The sequence below is a fragment of the Pongo pygmaeus genome, chromosome 1, assembly GCF_028885625.2.
Source record: "Pongo pygmaeus isolate AG05252 chromosome 1, NHGRI_mPonPyg2-v2.0_pri, whole genome shotgun sequence".
Taxonomy (NCBI): domain Eukaryota; kingdom Metazoa; phylum Chordata; class Mammalia; order Primates; family Hominidae; genus Pongo; species Pongo pygmaeus.
The window spans coordinates 81,282,615-81,289,671 of NC_072373.2; the positions used below are offsets into that span (position 1 = coordinate 81,282,615).

The window sequence follows — 7,057 nt, forward strand, 5'->3', positions numbered from 1 at the left end:
GAGAAATCCTGGGAGAGTAAGAATGTTTTACTCATCTCTGTAACTTCCACTGTGCCTTGCACATGTAGGTGCACATTAGAACCTGTTGAATTGAATGTGTAGCTGAATGCACTGGACCCAAGCCCTTCTTCCTCCAGAGAAGTAAATGTCTATCACAGCACTGGTAATTCTATGGACAGCTAAAGAAATGCAAAAACATTTGCTTTCTTTTTTTAATGTACCAGAAGATGATTTTCAAAGAAGAAAGGGGAATTCATTTCCTCTGATATGTGCCACATGCTCAAAGCCTGCAGAGCAAGTAACCAACACAATTCATCAAATGAGATTACAGGAATTCAGGAAATGGCAAGTCCTAATTAAGCCAAAACAACAATCCACACCAGATGCACACTCTGTTTTCAAGCTATGATCTTGTATTTTATTATCCCACAGAGTTCTGGAGTCAGGACTTGTAGCAGAGGGACTGAGCTGGAAGCCAAAGTAGGATGACAGTCTAGTTCTTGTGAAGGAGTCTAAGTTGGAATATCAGATGTTTGTATTTAAAGTCAGGAACATCTTCAAACCAGGGAGGGGTTAGTGCTCTTAGGTGACCAACTGCTGACTTCCTGGATTCAAACAGGGAAAAATGATGTTGAGAATTCTGTTGTAAGTATTCTATTTTTGTATAATTTCTTCAGAAGTTTTTATCTACCCCTCCTGGTAGAGTTGGGCCCTTTCACTCTGCGTTCCCATCATTCTGTGCCCATCTCTTCTTAGCCCACAACACACTGGGAACAAGAATGGTCACTTGGTCCATGTCGGGTCAACCAGTCATTCTTTCTTATGAGGCTTTGAACATAGAGACTGAATTAGTCACATGGTGTTAAGATTGAAATCTCTACAATCTCTCCAAGAGGAAATGTTGACTAGACCACTAGGTGTGACTTCAGAGGTCCGAAAGAGAGCTGTGGGCTGAAAATACACATTTGTAAGTCATCACCATATAGATGGCTAGCCATGTGGATGACATCTCCTAGGGTAAGACAGTATTAGGAGAAGAGAAGAGAGGAGACAGACAGGAGAGGAGAAGGGGAGAGAGCTCAGGTTTCAGATTTACCACTTATTTATTTGGTGATGGAAAGACCTTTGATCATCCTGAGTGACTGTTTTAGTTTTTATAAAAAATGTATTTATTTATTCATTCATTTAGTTGACAATTTTTAAAATGCTCATTATAAGCCAGATACTGTGCAAGACGTTGGTGATACAGTGATAAATATAACATACAGTGGTATATCATATAACATACAGTGGTATAACATACATAGTGGTAAATATAACACACAGTGGTAAATATAACATAGGCTTTCTCTCTCTCTGTGTGTATATATACATATATATAGAGAGAGCACATCTTTATGATATGTAAATATATTTACATATAAGTATATAAATTTATATATCAAATATATTTTTACATAAATGTATATTAAATATATGTTTATATATTCTATATATAATAAAGATGTGCAAGATATTGGGAACACAGTGGTAAATTGTGGATACTGCATTTTAGCAATATAATTCTTGTTGCAGTCTGATTGACAACATAGAGCAAGTGACCATTCTTGTACCTAGTGTGTTACAGGCTAAGCAGAGATGAGCAGAGAATGATGGGAACACAATATATTGACATATCTCTTTGTGTCTCTCTCTCTCTCTTCAGGGAGAGAGATGTGTGTGTGTGTGTGTGTGTGTGTGTGTGTGATAAAGATAGAGGAATGCTATGATAGGGTGTGGCCAGGATGATTTTGATGCCCGTTTGAGAGGCAGCCATTGCAGTCCTGGGGCATCAGGAGAAGTTTCTGGAAGAATAACATTTAAGAAGAGAACTGAGGAAGACATTAGCAGTCATCCAAGTGAAGGTTAGGAAGTAAGAGGATATAAACTAGTTGGAGGGAACAACAAACACAAAAGCCCACAAACAAGAAAGTGCATAGTGAAATGTAAGGAATGATGAACAATTTCAGTCTGATTTAGAGAGAGGATCTGCAATGAGGAACGATGAGAGAGACAGGTTGGGTCCAGATTACAAAGTGTCTTGTAGGTTGGTTTTAGGAGGCAACCTTTCATCTCAAAGAAAGTAAAAAGCCATGGAACAGTTTTAGTTATGGAAATTTCATTAATAGAATTGTGTTTTAGCAATAAAATTCTTGTTGCAGTATGGAAACTGTATTGGAAATAGAAAGGCATGTTAGAAAACTGTTGAAATAATCTAGATGAGCAATGAAGATGCCCTGCGTCAGGACAGTGGTTTAGAGATGAAGAAAATGTTTGGATGATAAAGACAAAAAAAAAAAAAAAAAACAGGCTACAGCAGTAACTAGGGTTCCTGGCATGGATAGAAGTCAAGGAAAACCAGACTTCAGTAGCTAGGTGGCATTTTGATGTCACTTTAGCAATAAGGAGCAAATGAACTAAGCTACCGTGATGATCTCTGACTTCTACATAGTTTTATTTTTCCTTTTTCTTTTCTTTTCTTTTCTTTTTTTTTTTTTTTTTTTTTTGAAACAGAGTTCCACTTTGTTCCCCAGACTGGAGTGCAGTGGCACGGTCTCAGCTCACTGCAACCTCCGCCTCCCAGGTTCAAGCAATTCTTGTGCCTCAGCCTCCCACGTAGCTGGGATTATAGGCATCCGCCGCTACACCCGGCTGATTTTTTTTTTTTTTTTTTTTTTGTATTTTAATAGAGACGGTGTTTCACCATGTTGCCCAGGCTGGTCTTGAACTCCTGAGCTCAGGCAATCCACCCATCTTGGCCTCCCAAAATGGTAGGATTACAGGCATAAGTCACTGTGCCCGGCTGACTTCTACATAGTTTTCTATATATACATATATATATGTGAGTATGTGTGCATGTGTATGTGCTTGTATTTACTTTAAGAAACCATCAATAATACCCTCAATTTTCAACCATAAAGACTACAAACTTACCTACATCAGAACCTAATGTTGCTCCTTTCCACTGTAGGAAAAGAAGTTGTCCATCCTGTCTGCCGTTGGTCCCTCTCTCTGTGCTTTGGACCCTTCTGCTTTATCTTCTTGTGAACAATTTCCCCTTCCTTCTCTTACATATTTAGACCCTACATCTCAATTGAATCCTTTCTATTAGTGTTGAAAATGCTCAAGTCTTACCCAATGAAGAGCATACACCTCAACCCACATCCCTCTTCCCGCCTTTCTTTCTAAGGTCCAAACTCACTTCCCCCTTTCCTCCCCTCTACCCCTCTCTCCTCAGCACACTTTAGTCTCATGCTCACTCCTGTCATTTTCCAGATCCAGCTCTTACTAGGCTCTCCAAAGACCTCTATATTTCTAAATTCTTCAGACATGTTTCAGTTTTCCCCTTACATGAATGTCACAAAATCCCTTTTATTTATAAGCTATTTTTAATTGAAAAATGCAAAAGAGAACCAAGAATAATATAAAAAGCACTCACGTAATCAACAACCAAAATTTAAAAATGCTAACTTTTTCACATTTGCTTCAGAGCTATTTTTTCAAAAGACAAAACATTACCTTCTTAACGTCACAATTCCCATTTCTTCCTTCTCTCTCCGGGGGGGCAGGCATTTATCAGGAATTTAATATTTATCCTCCGTTTGTGGCCTCAGGGCCTAGCACAATGCCTGGTACATAGTAGGTACTCAACAAATATTGTTGAATACATCCATCAATAAAAAAAATAGTTTATATTTCAGTGCTTTGGGGAAATAGGGAAGGTTATTAATTTTCTGAGAATAAGATGGGGGAAAAAAGCCTAGGGAGAATGCCTTATGATGAAAAGGCATGTAGGATTCCTATCTGTAGGCATTTTGCTGGTGTGGTTCTAAAATATTACATAGTCTAAACTTTATGCTACACACTTCCAGTGACAGCTAATATACTGCTTTATAAAGTAACCCATTTCATTTCCATACACCTTGGTTGAAGAAAATATTGTTTTTCAATTTGATATCTCTTTTCAGGTATTTCCTTTGAGTATTTCCATAGTAACCACTATGCATGGCACACACTTAGCTGAAATGGAGGATTTTTCTCCTTTGAAATAACGGTCAAGAGGGTGGAACTTGAAAACATTTCCATAGTGAAGTGGATGCATAGGAAGTAGAGAGGAGGTGAGTTAGGGAGGGATGAAGGAAGAGAGGGTAAGAGTGAGAGAAATACAGAGTACGTGAGCAAGAGGTGCTAAGATCCTTCTCAATGAAAAAGAAAAAAAGGAAACGGTAAGTAAAGTTGGATTAGTTACAAAGCTTCCCAAACTATATTGTTGTGTACATACCACTTACACATGCACATACATACATATACACACACAGAGATGTATACAAGTAAGGCAAACATGCAATTGGTGGGGAAGAGTCAGATTTGGAGCTCTATACCTGCTTCTGAGCCCCATGTTTCAGCAAAGTATTCTTCATGCCGGTTGGTTGCTGTGGAAATACTCTGAGAAATTCTCCACATGCCTGTGTTAGTCCTGCAAGAGAGATTCTGTAGTGCAAATACAAATAGTCTTAAGGAGAGGTCAGAAAAGCAGAATGGCCCAGTATGATTTCATTTCATATACCCCCAAATTACTTAATGCAGCGCATCCAAGAAATCCCAATAGCCACATAAATACTTTTTTTTAAACTAGCTTGTAGGTAAAAGGTTGCCTGGCATTCCGCTAATTTCTGCCTGGCTAGAAAATATCACCACTCTCTATACACATGTGGGAGGAAAAGTTTATGAGAAAAGAACAGACTGGAGTCAGGAAACTTTTCTTCCTGTAGCAGATCTTTAACTATGTACTGTTTGACCTTGGGCAAGTAAGTTCCCTCTAGGGCCTCATTTTCTTATTTGTAAAATGAGAGGAAAGCACTAGATGATTCCAACAGATTGCATCACAGAGGAGGCTTTGGGCTGTAAATGACCAAAAAAAAAATTCAAAATTTCAAATTAGCTTAAAAATACATGATATGTATTGGGTCATGAAATTAAAAATTCCAGAAGTGGGACTAGCTTCAGGTAAAGTTTCCTTTAGTACTTCAACAATGTCACCCAAGGACCCAATTTTGATATCCATTTCATCTTGAGGCTGGTCCCAAGATGGCTGCCAGAATCTCAGGGCTACATGGCATCTCATGTAGCAAGAGTGTTTGCACTGGATTCCCAACAATCATTCTGAAAGTTAGTCTGATTGGACCAGCTTTGGCAACAAACACACCCCTTAACAATCATCATAGCTGGAGGGTAAAATGTGGTTATCAGCTTAACCTTGGCAATATGTGCTCTAAATAGGAAGCAGAGAGAAAATTCAGTTTTCCTGGAAATACAGGAATTTTTAAGAGCAAATCAAAGACAGCTGGAAAGAGGGTAAGGGGACTACTTGACAGATAACCAACAAATGTCTACTCTGGGGTTTCCTCAATTCTGACATCTTCTACTTGCTTTTTCTGCTCCAAGGGAGAGGTAAGTTGGCTTTAAGCATGAAAGAGGACACCGTTTGAAGCTCTTTGTGCTTGAAAGTTCCTATTGCCTTTGAATTTTGCCCTAACCATGAACCTCACAGAAAACTACACAATAACTTCAGTGTAAGCCTTTTTAGTCTTTTGAACAGTTAATGAAAATAAAACATATGGAGAAATAGGGAACACACATATGCACACTCACACATGCACACACAGACACAGACACAAACACACACACACACACACACCCTTCCTGAGCATATGTCCATTCTGCTGCGTAACACTTGTCCTTTCCCTGTTCTTAATTTCTTATTTTCAAAACTAATCTGCAGTTTTCCTTTATACTTTTAAAATTTGCACTAAACTTCTAACTTTCTAAGGATGAATAGAGACACCTTTCTCCTTCCTTTATCCCTTAAGCACATACATGCACAGACACGTATTCACATATCATATATTATACCAGGAAAAAGAAACCCCTATCAACAAACCTGAAATTGAAGAGCCTTATCAGTCACCACATTTCAGGCAGGGTAACCAAAAATCAAATTTAAAATTATCTAAATATAAGGAAATATATTACCTTATAAAGAGAAATCTTGAGTTAGGATAGTTCTAGGTTAACTCAGCAGCTCAGCAATGTCATCCAGGCCCTGGATTTTTTCTCCATCCCCACCCTGCTTTTCCTAGAATGCTGGCATATTCTCTTAGGGTGACTCTTCTCAGGGTACCAAGATGGCTGCCATAGCACTAAGCATCACATGCTCATGGTAAATCTAAAGACAAAAAATAATACTTTCTCCTCCTGCTTCCTTTTCGTAAAGCAAAACAAAATCTTTTTCTGGACTGCTACCTCCTTCCAAGCAGACTTCCCCTCATGTCTCTTTGGTTAAAGTAGTCTTACATGCCCATTCTTAAATTAATCCCTGGAAACATGAATTACCCCAGTTGGTGTGCCAATCAGGTCCACTGCCTGGGAGAGGCACTCTCTCTTGAAGCACATAATTGCCTGTTACCTGAATCTAACAGAATCTGCTACAAAGGATTTTCAGAAGAAAATGCTCTGGTGAAGGATGTGTAACATGAAGCCTTTCTCTAAAGACCCACCCCTACCCAGCAATAGACTTTCCCTCCTGTGTCATTGGGCAGAAGGGGTTACATGCCTGCTCTGAAATGCCAGCTTACCACAATTCCCAAAAAGAAGTACAGTAATCATTCCTGTATTAAAATTTCTGTTTCTCTTTTTATTACTGGCCATGGAAATGAGGGTGATTTTTTAATATTTTTATTATTTTTTTTTATTTTGAGACAGGTTCTTCCTCTGTCACCCAGGCTGGAATGCAGTGGTGCGATCTTGGCTCACTGCAGTCTCTAATTCTCAGGCTCAAGTGATCCTCCTGCCTCAGCCTCCCAAGTAGCTGGGACCACAGGTGTGAGCCACCACAACTGGATAATTTTTTCATTTTTTTTAAGAGATGGGGTTTCTCCTTTTTGTCCAGGCTGCTCTTGAACTCCTGGGCCAAGCAATCCACCTGCCTTGGCCTTCCAAAGTGTGAGGATTACAAACG

The 7,057-nt window shown here is 39.0% G+C and overlaps 1 long non-coding RNA gene across 1 annotated transcript; it reads right to left on the reverse strand.

The window, feature by feature from the left end:
* Positions 1 to 395: 395 nt before the first annotated feature.
* On the reverse strand, positions 396 to 6,361 carry LOC129012404 (uncharacterized). Its single transcript, XR_008493605.1, has 3 exons — positions 6,073 to 6,361; positions 4,422 to 4,530; positions 396 to 951 (listed from the first exon to the last, which is right to left on the reverse strand). It is a non-coding gene; the product is annotated as an uncharacterized LOC129012404 (long non-coding RNA).
* Positions 6,362 to 7,057: the final 696 nt, after the last annotated feature.